Raw genomic sequence first — 19,359 nt, 5'->3', positions numbered from 1 at the left:
TTAGAAAATCATTTAAAAATAAAAACAATAAATCATACAATTGTAAAATTAAAATAATTAAAAAATAGAAACAATCAAAATAAAACACTATAAATGAATTCAATCATAAAAATGTAAAATTAAAATAAATATTTTAAAATAAAAACAAAATAAAGCACTTGCTAAAAATGTATTAAATCATAAAATTAAAATGAATTATTAAATTAAAACACTTGCTAAAAATATGTAAATCCTAAAAGACTAAAATTAAAATAAAAAAACATTTAAAAATAAAAACAATCAAAACAAAACACTTTCTAAAAATTAATTAAATCCTAAAAATGTCACATTAAAGTGAAAAATAAAAACAATAAATCCTAAAATTATTAAAATAAATAATTAAAAATATAAACAATTAAAACAATTAAAATAAAACGCTTAAAAAAAATTAATTTAATCATAAAGATGTCAAATTAAAATAAATTATTAAAAAATTTAAATACTTGCTAAAAAATATGAATCCTAAAAAACTAAAATTAAAATTAAAAAGTCATTTAAAAATAAAAACAATCAAAATAAAGCACTTACTAAAAAAAGATGAAATATAGTATTTGTTTACCTGCATGTCACATGATCATTAAACATGCAAATGTGTTGCTTGTTAAATTATTAGAATATTAACTTTAAATCTTGGGGATAAACATTTTATGTCAAAGTAGTTTGTGGATCCCTGCTGTAGAAGAAAGCAGACGTCTCTTCAGGTATTGTTAACCACAGACCTCATCTTGCATAGATCCACTGGAATCCGAATTAGTCTTCAAATGGGCCTTCAAATGGACTGAAGAGCTCTGTAGACTGTAAAGCTCATTTTCATCATCCCTGCGAGAGAAACAGAGAAACAATCAGTGTTTTCCAGAGAGAAGGAACGCCAGCACAGTAAGGAGTCAAACTCACCAGAATAAACCTCCAACTGACTGATTGGTTAACTAGTTGCCCGTGACGTGATGGGCTGTCAGTGACATGCGGATCTCGCTGGTGTTGATTCCTGTATCAGTCGGAGAAACATTTGTTTGTGCCGCACCAACCAGATGGAGTGAATAACTCATCGGCGAAATAAATTACAGTGCCGTCTAAACAAAGAGCGGCATCATGTTCCATACTGTAATGAGAGAGAGAGACAGACACGACGCCATCAGACAGCATATTTACTGTAGCAGCCATTAAAGCTGCGGATATTCTTCTAAACTTCGCTCGCTCGCGCTCACTCGCTCTTTTTCCTCTAAAATCACTCTGTCATAATGAGGGGCCATTAACACTGAACACAGCCATCAGATATAAAAGCCACTACAATAACCCTGCGTGTGTGTGTGTGTGTGTGTTTGTCGTTTGTACAGCACTCAATATCACACAGGCCCAGGGGTCTACTAACCATTATAACTGCCGCTTTTTGGGAAATAATCATTATATTTTCATTTTCCATTATGCTTAGCCACAGTGCAAAGATCATAAATTGTAGCTGGCCACATAAAACAATGATTTGAAGACTGAGCAGAGCCTCTGCCCAACAGCTGTGTCGATAATCAAACGAGAAATAACCTGCAATGTTACTATAACTAGCACCTATTTACCAAAGGCTGCTTTCAGCAAATCAGGTGAGACGACTGTGAGCCATTTCATTAATATTCATGAGCTAACCCAGCTGACAGGAAACGTTTGGTTCTCTCAAAGTTATGAACAAACCTTCTTTCAGTACTTTAAAGTGGTCATGAATTAAGAAATCACCTTTTCCTTGAGCTTTTGATATATAAGAGGTCATCGTACTATAAGAATATCCTGTAAGTTTCAGAACTGAAATCTTCCTTGTTAGTCCAATAAAAGCTTTTATTGACACCAGACCCAGAGAACGACTGATCCTGGAATGTCTCAGTTGAGCTTTATTTATTTGTATTCTTTGACTTTTCCGATATGGACTCGACAGTAATGCAACAACATGTCAGTAACTGTGTTAATATAATGCCTGATCTGATATTAATGATTCATGTACAGTCACATGATCTTTGTGTCAGTAAATCAAACCAGTGAATAAACGCTCAACTTCACCTTGTTTCTCTTAGTAGGATGAAAATAATCCGTTATTTAAATGGTGATTAAATCATATATAGAAAGCGATCAAAGAACGCTCCCTTTACAATCGCTGGAGCTGTCAATCAAACAGTGAGAGTTTATCAGTGACTGAGTTCTGGACTCGCGCCAAAACTCCTGTTTTATTCAACAAATCTCTTATATCGAGTTTGCACTGTTAGTTATGATGAAAGCATTCGTTAGTGTGCAGAATGACGAGATCACTGCTTTCATGATCTCAACAACATGTCTGTGATCGACTACAATGTTCATCACTGCAACCTTTCATGCCACGATCTAAATATAATGCCATAGATCTAAATGTAATGCAGCACTTTTCATGATTAGTTAACCTTGAGAGCTGTAATAGTAAAAAGTGCTAAAAGTTTTCGAGAGAGTAATACTTGTCTATTTCAAATGTAAAGATGTCAGCCAATCACAGCAGTGGGCGTTTCCACTGAAGTCTCACAGAGACACGCCCCTTAAAACAGAGCGTTCAAATCAGAGGATAAAATCAGGGAAGGAAAAATGCCTTTTATTTCTAAATTATGACCATTTTTGATGTAAAAATCATACTAACATTATAAGTGCACCCCAGGAAACATTATAAAACAATAAAACAACACAGTTCATGACCTCTTTAATAGAAAGTTATCTGCTCTTTGATCATGTTTTCTAAATGTTACTTGTTTTGGAATTTTAGTTTGTCTAACGTTTTTTAAATGTTACTACTTGTTTCAGAAGATTCAAAAGTAACGTTTCCATAATATTTGAAGAATGATAAAATGGAATGTTCCCTTAATGTTCATATAACCAAGAAAACTGTATGCTTTCAACGTTCAGAGAACATTCAGAAAATAACGTTTTAACAACTTAACAGGAACGTCAGCAAAACATTCTTAGTTATTAGCTGGAAAGCTGATAAACTGCAACAACTAATCAATAAAATCAACATTAATCGATGAAGGGACTAATTGATGTGGTCAACAGGTCAAGCGCTCTGGTGTTTTAAACTAATTTTTGTCTATGCATAGTAAATGAGACAGACTTCGGTTTACACAAATTTAAATACGATACATCTGCCAAGAAATTAAATATTTACTTGAATCCCCCTGAGAGCTGAAGTTATTATTTCAATAATTTAACAAAACATTTGCATGTTTATGGTTCCTTGATGTCAATTAATGATCTCATGACATGCAGGTTAATAAATAAAGTATTTCATCTCTCAAGATTTTATTTTATTAGTAAGTGATTGTGTTTCATTTTAAAATTATTTATTTTAATGTTTAGTGTTTGTTTTGAATTCATCCCACTCAACAACAACACAATATAATAATAATATTTTGGATGAAAGCGTCTGATAAATGCATAAATGTAAATAAAATAAGACGTTTTGTCAGTATAAATAGTGTGAATATTAATAATGTACAATAAAACATATGAAGGTTATTAGGAGTATAAAAAACTACTAGTCGACTGCGGTTCTGTTCATACGGCACAAATCTCGACATTCGATTATAGAAACAGCTGGAAACTGAATTGAATTTCATAACTGTGTGAATGCAGCCAGTGTGACTCCAAATCAAACTCATCACACATTACAGCAGGGAGTGAGAGGAGCTGTGATGAACGACAATAACGACGAGAGAATCAACGAAACAACAGATTTCTGAAGAAAGAGACAAAAGAGACAAAGAAATGAAGCTGGATGTGGAGAAATGATTTGAAATACATGCAGAAGGTTCTGAAGGTGAGAGAATGAAGCTTCTCCACTGAGAACCTCTGAAGGTTATTTGTGTTTGGAAGTGGGTGTTAATTAACCGTGATAATTACAAACTCTGGAGGAGTGACTGAATGCTGAACATATACACACAGAGAGCTAGAGGGTTGAAGGTCGTGTATTTGTGGGTTTATGGACTATTTAACCAATGATCTGAGAAAAGTTTGAACTGTGTTCTGTATATAACTTCTCAAAAATACTCTTATATATAGTGTGTGTGTGTGTATTCCAAAAAAAAGCACCAAAAAGGGTGCGTATAAAGACAGAATTTGTATTTTGAGTGCACTATTCCTGTAATATAATTGTGGTTTTTCACTAGCTGAATCAGTCAGGAGTGAATTGGGTTCTAGAATGTGTTTGTCGCTCCTGTAAATAACTGAACTGTGTGTGTCAGAACATGAATTAGCGCTCAGAAGAGGAATGACAACCGTATTTATCTGCGGTGTGAACATGGCGTGTGTGAAGATCACTCTCATGTGCTTTATTGGCTTGAATCTCTCTCTCTCTCTTTCTTTTTCCCTTCTTTCTTTTTGTCTCTTCATCCGTCAGCTTGACTGACAGAGTCGAAGAGTCAAAGCGATAGTAGAAAACCTGTCATTCTGACAGAACATGAACTCTCTCGCTCTCTCATTCAGAGTTTGATTAAATTCTACACATCATAGAGCTGGGATGAAAGTCGAGTAAATCAAAGGATCCGGCTGCTCTTAAAGTAAATAAATATTAAATCAATTTTAAAGTGCTGGTATGAGAGGAGGTTGTGATTGAGTTTACAGCACAGCTTTATTTTACTCTCTAGAGACGATCACCATATGCTGTGACACAACGTCAATGTTTCATGATTATGTTGTTTCGTACCTTATTTTTATAGGTGGGAGGAAGGTTGAAGAGTGCTTCTGTTTCAGTACGTGTTTATGAATATTGTGATTTGTGTGTTTGTTGTGTGTGACATACTACCGATTTAATTAGCAGCGCTGCCAAAAATCTATTCTTAACAAGTGTGTTCGTCTAGTTTTCCAGTCAAATATCTAAAAAAATCCTTGAAAAAGATACATTTATTTGTGAAGCAACACGGCATAAGATATTAAGATGCTTTAGAGAACAAAGTTAAAAACAAAAACAAAAACAAAGGAAATATCAGTAATGAAACAAGTGAAGTCTTAAAGACTGAGTCATTGAATCATTCATTCAAGAGATTCGTTCAAAAATGCTGATTCATCCAGGAATAAAACAAGTGAAGTCTTTATGAATGAGTCATTGAATCATTCATTCAAGAGATTTGTTCAAAAATGCTGATTCATCCAGGAATAAAACAAGTGAAGTCTTTATGAATGAGTCATTGAATCATTCATTCAAGAGATTCGTTCAAAAATGCTGATTCATCCAGGAATAAAACAAGTGAAGTCTTTATGAATGAGTCATTGAATCATTCATTCAAGAGATTTGTTCAAAAACACTGATTCGTCCAGTAATGAAACAAGTGAAGTCTTAAAGAGTGAGTCATTGAATCATTCATTCAAGAGATTTGTTCAAAAATGCTGATTCATCCAGGAATAAAACAAGTGAAGTCTTTATGAATGAGTCATTGAATCATTCATTCAAGAGATTTGTTCAAAAACACCGATTCGTCCAGTAATGAAACAAGTGAAGTCTTAAAGAGTGAGTCATTGAATCATTCATTCAAGAGATTTGTTCAAAAATGCTGATTCATCCAGGAATAAAACAAGTTAAGTCTTTATGAATGAGTCATTGAATCATTCATTCAAGAGATTCGTTCAAAAACACTGATTCGTCCAGTAATGAAACAAGTGAAGTCTTTATGAGTGAGTCATTGAATCATTCATTCAAGATATTTGTTCAAAAAGGCTGATTCATCCAGGAATAAAACAAGTGAAGTCTTTATGAATGAGTCATTGAATCATTCATTCAAGAGATTCGTTCAAAAATGCTGATTCATCCAGGAATAAAACAAGTGAAGTCTTTATGAATGAGTCATTGAATCATTCATTCAAGAGATTCGTTCAAAAATGCTGATTCATCCAGGAATAAAACAAGTGAAGTCTTTATGAATGAGTCATTGAATCATTCATTCAAGAGATTCGTTCAAAAATGCTGATTCATCCAGGAATAAAACAAGTGAAGTCTTAATGAGTGAGTCATTGAATTATTCATTCAAGAGATTTGTTCAAAAACGCTGATTCATCCAGTCATGAAACAAGTGAGGTCTTTATGTGTGAGTCACTGAATCATTCATTCAAGAGATTCATTCAAAAACACTGATCAGTTGCTTTCTGAACTGCTGTCATTTTTGTTGTGTTTATGCTGTTATTGAGAGGAAAGTGTGCAGCACATATTTACATATTCATCTAACGGTCGCTCTCAGCAGTGTGGACGGCGTCGGGATGTTCACAGTGTGTGTGAGTGAGTGGAGCCCCTAGAATCATCATCACCTTTAGCCCCGCTATAGCGATGGCCCGGACTCTAAGTGTGTGTGTGTGTGTGTGTGTGTTGTGGGTATCAGCAGGGCCTTGAGGGGTAATTTGAGCATGATGGAAGAAGGGCAGAGAGAATAATTTACCCTCCTGAACCTCATGCAGAGAAAAGATCCACACCACCTCAGATCTAAACGTGTGTGTGTGTGTGTGTGAGTGTAGGTGTGTGTGTGAGTGTATTGACCCCCACTGCTCAATATCAGACACCTACAGTGACCTCAAATGGGAAATCACCGCGGCCAGTCGACAGAAAACACACTCACACATGCAACACATTATTAACACGAATGTACAAATATTTGTCATGCCAAGATCACTAAAACTAAAAAAAGAAAACCTGACACTTTACTTTAATTCATACCTCTTCATTACACTGATGAATTCATTAGTTTGACACTAAACAGATGTGATAATGAAATGATTCAATTTCAGTCATCAGCAGGACTGAGACTAAAATGCATATTTTGAATACTTTGGCGGCCTGATTAGGTGTTTTAAATTGATGTGCTAACACTAGTTAATTAACTAGTTAACATGAACAATGAAAAATATCCTTCTACAGCATTCATTACTCTTAGTTAATGTTAATTTCAACATTTACATTTACTAATACAAACAAGTTGCATCTGTTAAAATTATGACATTATGACATGAACTAACAACTTATTGTAAATATATATTTAATCTCACTTAATATTGCATATTTTTGTCACATAACCTCAGTTCCAGTGTAAATATCTCTCCTCCAGCTTCGTTTCCACTCACATCAGTGTGAATATGGTGCGAAGCCTGACTAACATCCATACTGTGAATAAAGCAGCCGCTATCCGTCTCTCTCAGTTTCTCTCTCTTTAAACGGTTTATGCGTTTCTGTGGGGACATTTTAACTCCGGCTCTGAAATCACGTTTAGGACCAAAACTGCGACCCAGAAAGAAACTGAAAGAGAAAAAGAAATACAGTCAGAATGAGGATGAATTATGTTTTGTTGCAGAGAGAGAAAACAAAGAGAGAGAAAGAGGCTGCAGAGGTGAAAGAAACAGAAATGAAAGAAGAGAAACACAAACTGTGTGTGAAGAGACAGATAAACAGAGTCAAACGAGTGTGAAGAGACACATTCACCAAAGACACATTGTTATTTCTACTTAAATTCTAGACATTTCACTTGAATTATTTTCAGTTACACGTAGATCATGATCATGTTCATACAGTGAGTCCAAACATCTGAGATCACGTTGAAAATCTGGGATTCAAAATCTAAATTAAACCTGTAAATAAAACAAAGTTTAATAGTATTTTTTAGTACTATTATTATGTTGCAAAGTCTTGAATCTTATATCGTAGCCAATGTTGACCTCAACTTTTACTAAAACATTTTTAGTATCAAAAGTTGTATCTGTTATCATGACTTAATGCACTGTGAAGTAACATGAACACTTTACTTAAAGCCTACGTATAATGCATTATAAAAGTAGTTTTCTGCAAAAATTATGATGCATTTTAACTTTGGTTCCAATTGATTTTGAAAAGTGAGTTGTTATTATTAATCTGTTATGGAGACACACACGTCATTGCCTCAGAAATGACACACTTCACCTTTAAAACATGAAGCGGTGTGGAGCTGGGAGCGAGTGCTGGGCTTTACTGGCCTCACGCCCGGACGTCGCCTCTCAGACTGAGAGAAAAACCATGTTGGGCTGGACCCTCGTGTGTGTGTGTGTGTGTGTGTGTGTGTGTGTGTGTGTGTGTGTGTGTGTGTGTGATTTGCAATTCTAATGATCCATTGAACAATATGCAGTCCAAACACTTGTGTTGAAGCTGCAGAAATGAACCTCTGTTCCAAAATTACAGCCTCACACAGATTGTGCTGTCAGATGCCGAGTGGCTCAGATAAACACCTGTCCAGCCAAACACTCTTGAGCAGATCAGAACAAACACCCCGAACAGTGAGACTCAAATCTGCTGAAACTGACCAGAGATCTTCATCAGCACTCATCCAAGCTGCATACGGCTCCTCTAGAGCAGGGGTTTTCAATCTTTTAGATGCCATGGGCCACCAAATATCATCATCCTCGTGTGATGGACCCCCACCCTAAAATTTTAAAGGCATCTGTCTTTTATAAACACCATTATGATCATTAATATTATACAAAGTGTTAGTAAATACTATAATTAGTGGTCGACCGATATTGCTTTTTTTATGCCGATATCTTAGAGTGGCGTTGGCTGATATAAAGCCGATATATATGACATATATCACACTATTTAATTTAAAGATAACAAAAACACAAGTATAACAATTGCTGAAATAAAATTTAGATCTATTTCACATAATATTTACTAAATTTGAAACCATTTGAATAATAATATTGAAAAAATTAACCATGATAAAAAATAAATCTGTAAAGTAAATAGATTGATACTTTAGACTGCAACTTCTTGATTCTGTAATCTTATTATATATATTGTATTTTTCACCAATAAAGAAATTGCCAAAAATATGAATAAAAACAGAAAAACTTTTTGGTCAATGCTGATCATTTAAAAATGCCTAATATCAGCCGATATATCAGTCGATTCCTAACTTAAAAAATGCCTAATATTGGCCGATTTATCAGTTTATCCCTAACTTAAAAAATGTGTAATATCATCCGATACATCGGTCGATTCCTAACTTAAAAAATGCCTAATATCGGCCGACCACTAACTTAAAAAATGCCTAATATCAGCCAATATATCAGTTTATCCCTAACTTAAAAAATGCCTAAAATTGGCCGATATATCGCTTGATCCCTAACTTAAAAAAAGTGTAATATTATCCGATATATCGGTCGATTCCTAACTTAAAAAATGCTTAATATTGGCCGATATATCGGTCGGTCCCTAACTTAAAAAATGTATAATAATGGCCGATATATCGGTCGATTCCTAACTTAAAAAATGCCTAATATCAGCCAATATATCAGTTTATCCCTAACTTAAAAAATGTGTAATATCATCCGATTTATCGCTTGATCCCCAACTTAAAAAATGCCTAATTTCAGCCGATATATATTGGTCGACCACTAACTTAAAAATGCCTAATATCAGCCGATATATCGGTCAATGCCTAACTTAAAAAATGCTGATATATCGGTTGACCACTAACTTAAAAATTTGTAATATCATCCGATATATCGGTCAATCCCTAACTTAAAAAATGTGTAATATCATCCGATATATCGGTCAATCCCTAACTTAAAAAATGTGTAATATCATCCGATATATCGGTCAATCCCTAACTTAAAAAATGTGTAATATCATCCGATATATCGGTCAATCCCTAACTTAAAAAATGTGTAATATCAGCCGATATATTGGTCGATCGCTAACTTTAATAGTATTTAAATAATACTAAAATAACACTGAGACAGACAGAGAGAATCACACAGGCAGGTAAATAAACACATGGACAGAAAGGCAAGGAGATAAGCTTGTGTTTTATTCTGTTCATGTCCTCTCAGCCGTTTCTGTCTCTACTGACTGACAGCGGTTTTACGGTCACAGCAAGTGTGTGTGTGTGTGTGTGTGTGTGTGTGCCCTGTACAGTGACTTTCACTGAGATCCGACTGCTGTGTGCTTGACTGATCACTCACTGTCTGAGACACAGACAGACAGGTTTGCATAATAATTTCCCACCTGTAGAGTGACCAGCAGAACCCACACACATTACAACACACATCACATATGATATTCATACAGCATACACACATATACGCAGACGGCAGCTTCATCCGTCTGGATAGGACCAAATGAGAGTGTGAAAGCGAGAGGGAGGAACAGAGGAGGAACACAGCGCCATTTACCTCATAGTGTGTAATTACTTTGGCAAAAGACCACGACTGACAGAGAGACACACAGACAGAGAGAGACAGACAACAAAGCAGGTGTTTAAACAGAGAAAAGAAGAGAGGACAACAATGAACAGCAGATAAACACATGAATAATCCTGACCAGAGTTCATTACGCTCACACAGCCGCACCTTGACTAAAAATGAACTAAAATAAGACAAAGCAGGCATTAAAATCAGCTCTCACAACTCAAAATCAAGATGTGATGGAAACAGGCTTCCTTTCAGAAGTGTGATTTCATGAATCTGGGAAGTTATAAACAGACATTTGATTCCAGTCTGGTGAATGAAAATCTGCACACAACAAAACACAGAGGTTTACGTACGACCAGCCCGTCAGATTCGAGCACATGGAGAAAGATCTTTCATGAACAGTCACTGAACAGACTATTAGTTCATTACGTTTATCGCTAACCAAAGCACAATGTGTGCGACGAACGTCTCTCATGAATCCATGATTGAGAGAGAAATGAGAACTCGTAGCTCATATCCATCCCCAACACATTGATTATTGTATAAGAAAACAAACACAATCTAGAGGAAATACGACGGCGAGCAGGTTTCATTTCCTTCCTCTCGTGCGGGATATTTACAGCACAATCTGTCGCGCGGCGTCACCGAGAGCAGCCGCGGGTTTATCAGTGGCAGGTGAAAGCCCGTATATCTGCAGAATGATTAGAGCGATCAATATTATTGAACAGATCGAGTGTGTGTGTGTGTGTGTGAGAGAGAGAGAGTGTTCCACCTGAGGGAAAGAGAAGGAAAGTAAAAAGTGGAAATATTTTTTGGGTAGTTTCAGTTTAAGTGGCGTATTGAAGGCACAACGGTCACATTTCAGCTGTTTAAACAGGGCGGTGGATTTCTTACGGCCTGTACTGAGTAAAAGAGCCGTTAATAATGCGGCCGTTCAGCAGAAAATGGCCGAGGAAGAATGCTGCGGTCACCTCGCGTAACCTTCAGCGGCCTGAAACTGAGATCTACCGCAAAACTCAGGACCGACAGAAGCCACAGACGAATGATGACATGATAAATGAGGAGCAGAGAGCAGAAAGAGAGAAATGAGGAGAGAAGCGCCATTAAAACGCCTCTTTCTTGCGGGGTCAGGAGGGTTTTACTGTGTTTCTTATGAAAGGTTCAGTTTTTACATATTATTTCCATATTAAAACAAGCGGAAGAGACTGTCTGCTGACCGCTGAATCTCAGTCAAAGTCTCACAATCAGAATTTCAATAACTTCAAACCGGAAAAAACTCCCACAAATCTACATTTCAGACTGGTCTGATAACCCCCTGATAATATGTCTGTATGTAAAATTTAATTATTTCTTATAATTATTATGTGTATTATATACATTATTATAATTGTTATATATATATATATATATAATTTCATTATTTAATATAATATATAATGTAATTTTAAATTTGTATATTTTATAAATAATTTATGAAATAAACTGTAAATATTTTTTAATAAATATTTATTAAAAGTATTATATAATATTTATAGTATAAACATGTTAAATTATATATTTTATTAAAAATATATAATATATTTTAAATATTACATTAAATATATAAATTTAATTCAATTCAATGTATATATTTTATAAATAATGTATTAAATAATAAAAAGTCAGTATTATATATATATATATTATTTCATTATTTAATATAATATTTAATGTAATTTTAAATGTGTACATTTTATAAATCATTTATAAAATAATAAACTGTAAATATTTTTTATTTATAAAAATATATATTTTATAGTATATACACGTTAAATAATTATATATTTTATTAAAAATAGATAGTATATATTAAATATTACATTAAATATATACATTTCATTTAAATGTATATATTTTATAATTTAATAAATAATAAAAAGTCAGTATATATATATATATATATAAATTCATAATTTAATATAATATTTAATGTAATTTTAAAAGTGTATATTTTATAAATACTTTATGAAATAAACTGTAAATATTTTTTATTAATTATTTATAAAAATATTAACTAATATTTTATAGTATATACATGTTTAAATAATTATATATTTTATTAAAAATATATAGTATAATTTAAATATTACATTACATATATAAATTTCACTTAAATGTATATTTTATAAATAATTTAATAAATAATAAAAAGTCAGTGTATATATATACATAAAGCATTTACAACCTGAAATATATTTAGGAACATGAAAGATTTCTCTAAATTTTATTGTGGAATGGAGGTGTGGACACACAGAAACACTGATATTCATCCGTATGTTTGTGAATCTTCCTAAAGCTGATGTTTCCGGCAAACTCACTCAGCTGAAAATCACTAAATGTGGTTTCCAGCGGTGACAGCAAACGGATAATTGAATGGAGAGGATGAAAAATGAAAAGATGAAAAATAAATGAGTGTGTTTTCCACCCTGACGCGCCACTGATGTTTACCTTTGGTCTCTCTTCCCACTGTGAGGCGGGAAAAAAACATGGAAAACACTCCGGAGAGACCAAACTACTCTCTTTCTTTCAAAGAAGCCCTGGATTTTATCACTGCATCTCTGAAGCGTTCCGAACGGATGCCTCAGAGGACTGATGTTTAGCCAGCAGGACAGGGGGCACGAGTGTGTGTGTGTGTGTGTGTGAGAGAGAGAAAGACAGCCTCTCTCTCTCTCTGGTTGAGTTCACTGAACCATGTGCTTCAACCAGAGAATGAAAAACAAGTGCAGAGCGGCTCTGTTCCTAAAGTACACTCGCTCACTGTCTAGTGCCTATATAGGCAGCATCCTCACTCAAATCATGTGACTGCAGCGCTCTACATAGGCAACATTATAGCTCTGCTTCAAAATATATTTTTATTATTGTTTTATTTTATTTTTTTTCGTTACCATTTTTATTTTATTTTTTATAATTTTATTTTTAATTATTATTTTATTATTTTTTTGTTATTTAATTTTATTGTTTATTATTTTTTATTATTTTATTATTACTATTTTTCATATGATTTTATTCTGTTTTTGCTGACTATCTAAGCGCCATTAAAGTACCTTCTCTTGGCCAGAGAGAGAGAGAGAGAGAGAGACATATCAAACAAACACAAATTACATCCGGAGGAAATATGACCTAGTGTCTCCACATATGAAGTGTGTGAGTGTGTGTATTACTATGCTTGAGAGCACACACACTCATGACTCTGTGTGCGTGTGTATGTGACACTGATGTATTGGTCTATTTCACTGCAGTGTCCGCCGTAATAGGACAGGATGAATGTGTGACCCAGAGATAACTGACCAGGACTCTGACCAACTATACGTGTGTGTGTGTGTGTGTGTGTGTGTGTGTGTGTGTGTGTGTGTGTGTGTAAGTGCATGTGAGTGTGAGTGTGTGTGTGTAGAATATTCACAATCTCTAAGCTGTGCATTTTTGCACACAGATGTGTGTGTGTGTGTGTGTGTGTGTGTGTGTGTGTGTGTGTGTGTGTGTGTGTGTGTGTGTGTGTGTGTGTTGATCAGTCCATCCATCACTGTCACAATTATATTTTCATAAACACTCACTGGATGAATCTCACAAGAACATGTCTGGTTCATATTTCACACCAAATATTAAAAGAAAATAATAAGAAAATATATTTTGCATGTAAATATGGCACATTTGAATCCTACAAAATCTCATTCTCATCAATGTAATATATTTATGAAAATAATGCACTTATTCTGTTAAATACTTACAGTAGTGCATTAAAACCACATTTATTTACCAGTAACTTTTGTTTTTATTTTTTTTTTCACCATTCAATAAATTCCTCATGTAATAAATCCTGTACATCTTTTTTTTTTAATGGAATTTCCTGATGAACTGGGAAACTCATCACATTACGGAAGTAAAATGGTTTTTTTTAACATTTAATAGTCATGAAAATAATGTCACAGCAGCATCTGCTTCACGCAAAAATCTCATTTCTTATTTCTTTCTGCTGCTTTCAGGGTGAAATATGAGCTGGACGCTTTCCAGAGACTCACCGGCCGGTGGAAGTGTGTCTCGTCTCTGCTCTCGCTTCCCCTGACTGCGGCTCATCGCCTGTGGAGAGAAGAGAAAGAGAAACTGAGAGAAACAGAGAGGCTTCTGGGTCGTCAGCTGTGCTTCAGGGAAACTGAATCCTGTTAGAACTGATCCTGGAACAGCGTCATCTGACCTCAGACGCTCCAGGACGGAAAACGCACCAGTTTCAGCAGATGAGAGCGTAAAATGTGCCGTCTGTTTGAGGGATGTCCAGCGTGACATCTGAACTTTGCTGACGTCCCCTCCAGAACTATGGAATAAATCTGCTCATGATCTCACAAACACACACACACTCACACACACACACACTCACACACACACACACACACACACACTCACACACACACACACACACACACACACACTGCCCAAAGCAAGTCAGCCAAGACATGACAAGCGAGAGAAAGCAGACGCTGGATTTCTTACACAAACACACACACTCATTCCGGGTTAATATGAATGTAAGTGGATTTCCAGTTGTCTCCAGCTCAAATTTCTCTTTCAATATATGAGACAGAATTCCTGCCAGACATTTAAATCCCTTCTTCATGAACAACACGTTGGTTTAGTCCAGACAGATGATCTGGAAACACTTTAAAAACACTTCAAAAGGTGCATCAAGTCATTTTTTTCCACTTTAAAAAAGCTTCACACCTAAAGTTAGCATTGTGAAGTTTTCCTAATTAAGTACATTTTCAACTAATATTCACATCAGTCTTGCTTTATACAATGATTTCATTTGGGGAGCGAAGGCTGGCCCGTGTGGTTCAGATCTAACAGACGAGCTACTGTAGCTCAAACTGCTCCAGAAGTTAATGCTGGTTCTGATAGAAAGGTGTCAGAATACGCAGTGCATCAGTTTGTTGCGTATGGAGCTGCAGACCAGTCAGGGTGCCCATGCTGACCCCTGTCCACCGCTGAAAGAGCCTACAGTGGACACGTGGGCATCAGAACTGGACCACGGATACCACAGCACACCTTCAGGGGTCTAGAGGAGTCCATGCCTCGACGGGTCAGGGCTGTTTTGGCAGCAACACAATATTAGGAAGGTGGTCATAATGTTATGCCTGATCGGTGTATATCCTTACAAGTTAAGTGAACCATCCGGAGAGTGTGTGTGTGTGTGTGTGTCTCCTTCCCGTACCCTTGAGTTCATTACACTGAATATAAAGCTCTTCTAATGGATCTTAAAGACCCGGATTCATCCATCCATCTCTCTCTCCATCTATAAAGCCCTCTTTTCATCTCGACTTGCTTTTTTCTTTCATCCAGCCTCTTAAACGCTCCCTCACTCCTGGCAAATACGCCTCACTAATAAATCCATCCCATAAACGCCCGGCTCTTCCTCCGGCTCACATGTTCACACCCACATCAACTGTAATTACGGCATCGACTGTTCAGCCGAACCAAAAGAGTTTCTGATTGGCCGTTCAACATCACGTGACCGTCGGCTGAAGGTCATTCACGGATTCTCAAACTTTATATTTTTTCGAAGAGGTCATGACATGAATTTTTAAAAACTATTTTAGTATGTTCTTTAAGGTTCACTTATAATACACACACAAAAATAAAACAAATATATATGCAGAAATACTATTATTTTCTACCTTCAATTCTACCAACAATTAATTATTGTGTTACTAATTAAAAATGTTTCATGTATTAAACGAACAAATTCAACTGACAAAAATAAAGTAGTAGGACAAATTTTATAAAACAATATTCGAGAGAACCTAAATCTGAATGAATTTTTAACACTTCAACAATTCCTGTTTTACAGTGCAGACTGGATCCCGAATATTCCTCTGGATCTCAGGCGCAAACGGGGAAAAGGGAAGCGTGACAGAATTAGGGGTTTTAACGATGGCGAGGAGGGGTGAAAGGTCAAAGATCAAAAGCCACGAGTTTGGATGAGAAGTAAATCCATTAACTGTGGAAATTGGCTCATAATTCACGTATGACAGCGGATATCAGAGAATTCCCGCACAAACAAACACGACCAGATAAAACATTTAACGTCCCCTGATTCACAGGAAACTGGAAGTTGTTTGTGTACTTGTGAAGTTGTGTGTGTGTGTGTGTGTTAAAGAGGCAATGTGTTGAGTCTGATAAGCTCAGAACGGTTCTCTCTGGCCTCTGGCTTCACTCCAGCCTTTCCATCGGGCCGTCCAACCCCGAAACACACAAACACACAATCTCATTTGCCACTTGTCTTCATGTCCGTCTGTATGTCACAAACAAACGGAAAACAGCCAGTACTGAAAGTCAAACACACACATACACACATTCAGGTCCCTTCTGGACTCGCTGCCAAAGTTCTGCTCAGTTCCACCTGGGCCAGAAAACGTGGCACCTTAAATCAGCTTAAATGCCAAGAGTTGAGATGATGTCAACACAATGTGAAGTTTTTTAGAGCAACATCAACTCAGTCCTGCAAAACTGATGCAAAACAAACAATCCTGATCTCAGCTGCCTAAAATAAAAGGATTTTATGCACAAATATCATGTGTGAATTTGTGCGAATGTTGCATTAAAAGCGGGTCAACATTGTGGAATCTTTAGTTCTGATATTTTCTACTTAATTAGGGCCCAAGCCCCAAAGGGATTTTTTTTTTTTCCCACGACCGTGACAGGGGTGCTCAACAGCGCCCCCTTGAATAGGATCCAAAAACTTGGTCCCTATATCAAACATACTTGCACGTATATGTATAAAACTTGGTACACGTATAGACAAACAAATTCTGCACTCTATCTCATAAGCTCCGCCCAACAGGAAATTGCCTATTTAGGGTTGTTTGAAAAATGCATGGTCTGGAATTTGATATACTCCTCCTAGGCGATTAATCCGATCACCTCCAAACTCGTTCAACATGAAGTCAAGAGATTGAGGATGCTAAACTGCGGACAAATTTTTGCTATCTCCAACGGTTTGGCCGTGGCAAGGCAACGAATTTATGGCGAAAAAGGGAAACAGTAAGTGTGTTATAACTTCAGCATATATTGACTGATTTGGATGAAACCTCAGCTGTGTGTTCGTTGTAGGAGGCCGATCACATGGATGTGACTAAAGTCATAGTGCCACCAACTGGCAGCAGGAAGTGTGTCACTTTCAAAATGCTTTGAAATCATCTGCTTATTTTTATCTGATTCACTTCAAACTTCAGATGTAGACCTGTGAAAGGATTCTTGATATCTTAAATACTGTTGCCATGGCAACACATCAAACTTTAATAATATTCTTGGGTGTTTTTGAGGCTCTTAGCATGCTTCAAATTACATGAAACTCAACACATCATAATCATCAGCTGTTAGACACTGGCAGAGCCTTAGAAATGGGTGTGGAGAGAGAGCTCTGTAGCGCCATCTTTTGACAAAAGTGGGGGGTTAGTTTTAACTACAGTCATCAAACTCAGTACATATATTGGTCTCATCAAGCTGGACAACTTTCTAATTTACAGTCATTAGCTCCGACCAACAGGAAGTCAGATATTTAGGTTTGAATGTGATTTTTTTTTTAATAATCAGGCTCTTAATTTTTAACTACTCCTTCTATGGGATTCATACGATTCACACCTAACTTTCTGAACATGGTGGCAAGATATCGAAGATGTTAAATTGTGAACGGATGTTTGAATATTATAAACAGTGTTGCCATGGCGAGCGATTAATTTAATGACAAAAAGGGAAACAAGAGGAGTCTCATATCTTGACATAATCCTTTTATATTTACTCAGTTTAAATGCATACTGCCGTCATGCTCAGTTGCCCTGAAGCCACCGGGGCTTGGGCCCGTCATCGCTGCCTGCAGCTATATTTGTTTTTGTTCCACTTTTATAAGTCGCTTTGGATAAAAGCATCTGCTAAACACATAAATTCAGGGACATTCTAAAATATTAACGTGGCTTGATGTACTAAGACAGTAATATTAAAAGACCAAACTCAGTACACAGCTTATTAATAAAGCATACTATGTACAGAAAAGCAAATGAGAATATGAATGCAACATGTTTAATTACACGTAGAAATCTGCACATAGTATGCTTTATTAATAAAGTGTTTACTAAGTTTAGTCTTTTAATATCACTGTCTTAGTAGTACATTAAGCCACGTTAAGCGTTTTTCGCGTTAAGTGTTTTAGACTGTACCTAAATGCATAAATGACTTTTAAACCAAACAAACTTCTGTCTGTCAAATGCTTTGATTGTACAAGTGTGTTTGTGCATCTTGCTTTACAATAAACGACTTGGTTTGATTCTTCATCATCAAATGCAATGGCATACTGACTTTTATAAGTGTCCAAATGTCTAAGTGACCTTTTGTAGCCCATGTATTTGTATTCATAGAAAACATCAGAAGCTGCTCAGACGTGCATCTTGTACTGTGAAATGATTCATCTGATTGCGTTTGTGATCAGATTCACCTGTTATCAGCTGTGGGCGAAAGAATAATAACACACACACACACACACACACAAACACACAAACACACACACATACGCACATATGAGCAAATTCAATCTCCAAAATTTACACCTGTGAATCTACAAAGCTGTCAAATGAAGTGTGTGTTACCTAGCGACCAGGAGAGCGGCCTTCCACATTCATAAATTAGGCAAACCAGAGAGAGCGACTCCACGGGTCCTGCTGGAGGCCTTTACTGTATCTCCCCTTATAACTGATCCATTTCAGTGCATGCTATTCCAGCGCAAATAAACTGCATATTGTTCACGTGCAACCAGCAACTATGTGTTTAAATAGCCTACATGTTAAAATGTAGTCATTATCATTATTTATATGTGACTGATGAGGCTCCTTTTGAAAAGTTTAGGCTGATGACGGCCAATCAAATCAAAGAAGGCGGGGCTTTAAGCCGAACACCAATATCAGCGCGACTCTTCCGTTTAACGGTTGAAGAGTGTCTGAGGTAAGATATAAAGCAGCTAAATATTTAATGTTTGACAACTGTTTCATGATAGAAATGTTAAACGACCAACAGTAATATCCAGTGATGTAAACTACTTGCCTTTTTTTG

The 19,359-nt window shown here is 35.9% G+C and overlaps 1 long non-coding RNA gene across 1 annotated transcript; it reads right to left on the bottom strand.

The window, feature by feature from the left end:
• Positions 1–430: 430 nt before the first annotated feature.
• LOC127495860 (uncharacterized) lies at positions 431–14,645 on the bottom strand. Its single transcript, XR_007925196.1, has 3 exons — positions 14,289–14,645; positions 934–1,138; positions 431–858 (listed from the first exon to the last, which is right to left on the bottom strand). It is a non-coding gene; the product is annotated as an uncharacterized LOC127495860 (long non-coding RNA).
• Between the last annotated feature and the right edge of the window lie 4,714 nt (positions 14,646–19,359).

The sequence above is a fragment of the Ctenopharyngodon idella genome, chromosome 15 (genome assembly GCF_019924925.1).
Source record: "Ctenopharyngodon idella isolate HZGC_01 chromosome 15, HZGC01, whole genome shotgun sequence".
NCBI classification, from domain to species: domain Eukaryota; kingdom Metazoa; phylum Chordata; class Actinopteri; order Cypriniformes; family Xenocyprididae; genus Ctenopharyngodon; species Ctenopharyngodon idella.
The sequence above is the reverse complement of the archived record's forward strand: the minus strand, read 5'-3'. Positions and strand labels throughout refer to the sequence as shown.